Below are 1,762 nucleotides of genomic sequence, written 5' to 3' on the forward strand. Positions count from 1 at the left end.
TGTGTTTGCCAGGCACTGGCATAGCCTCACAAGAGGCCGCTATATCAGGGTCCCTTCAGCAGAATCTTGCTGGCATGTGCATTAGTATCTGGGTTTGGTAGCTGTTGATGGGATGGAAGAAAACCAAGAAGGATGACCATCGTGTGGATACTTCATTCCTCCTTAGAATAAGACAGAGCCAAGATAAGATGGTTGACATCCAAGGTTCTACTCCAACCTACACACACACTGTGACTACCGACCACTCATGCACACATGCACACACACGCAGACACACATGCACACATGTGAACACATGCACACAAGACGCATGCATGTGCACACATACACAAATAAATAAACAGATATTTTTAAAATAGTGCCATTACCTTAAGATAAATAAATCTTAAGTAGAGCAAAGAGAGAAAAGGGGTGAACTAACAAGGAGAAAGAAAGGGGGAGCTGAATGTGAGGAAAGGCATCAGTCAGTGGGAGCTGAACGTGAGGAAAGGCATCAGTCAGTGGGAGCTGAACGTGAGGAAAGGAATCAGTCAGTGGGAGATGAACTGAACGTGGGGAAAGGCATTAGTCAGCGTCCATTGCTGGGGAAAGTGTTGATGGCAGGGCACTTAGAATTATACCTCCGTACCTCTTACTGTATGCATCATTTCTCTCTAATTGTAAATGTGTCTTATTTTACAGACGATGGGAAAATACTTAAAAACGTATTACTTGATCATATAAAGTGGCATTCTGGTAAGCAATCATCTCAAAAAGGCAATTCAAACTATAATCTGTAGTCTTTACCTTGACTTAAAAAAACATCATGTCATTACACAATACTTAGGTGGTTCGTTTTATTTTCTTTAAGTTTAAAGATCTTTTAGATGCAACTATAACTAATGTAGTTTATAATTTTTCTGACAGTGAAGATGTTTCAAATTCTGTTTGCTGATCAAGAGTGCTAGTTGTCTGATATAACTTATCAGTTCATCTAAAAAGTACAGTTTATAGTATATAAAATCAGTCCATATACTCAATATATAACTAAAAACTTACATAACTCATCTGATATATGATTAACTTCTAAATATACCTTTCTCACACACTAAAGAAAGGACTCTCTGAAGCAGGATTGGCCAAATACACTGTTGCCCAGCTTCCACAGTGTCTCTGCAGCCCTGAGAGCTATTTGTCTGTCATTGTGCAGTGAACTGCTTCCGTCTGTGATAACTTAGCCTCTGGCTCCTTCTTTCCTAAGGGGCAAAGTGCCATGTCTCCAAACTGAGTGACATTCTACAAGACTTGGGCTTCGACCTAGAGGATGAAGAACTCGAAGACCTGACAAGCCGTCTGCCAGTTGAAGGTGAGATTGTCCTTGTGTCTTCCGAGAGCCTCTCAGCTCTGCTGATAAACTTCCAGACACGCTCGTGGGGAAACCTGTTTCCCTGGATTGTGATGCTTCAGTCAGAAATGCTCCTCTGTCGAGCAAGGGGTGCAACTTATAAACCCTTATACCACTGAGAATATTTAATGACCTATGCCAGAGAAAAGAAACAAAGGATCATTTCAACAGGAAAAGAAAGGAACAAGAGCTAAGGATTGATGTTTAAGAGAACCCACCACTGTTCCAGAGGACATGCGTTTGGTTCCCAACACCCATGTTGGATAGCTCATGATTGCCAATAAATACTCCAGCTCCAGGGATCTGACTTCTCTCTTCTGGCCTTCAGGAGAAAAATAATTAAATCTATCAAACCACCAGAAGGTTCAGGAAAGAAAG

The sequence above is a fragment of the Mus pahari genome, chromosome 14, assembly GCF_900095145.1.
Source record: "Mus pahari chromosome 14, PAHARI_EIJ_v1.1, whole genome shotgun sequence".
NCBI classification, from domain to species: Eukaryota; Metazoa; Chordata; class Mammalia; order Rodentia; family Muridae; genus Mus; species Mus pahari.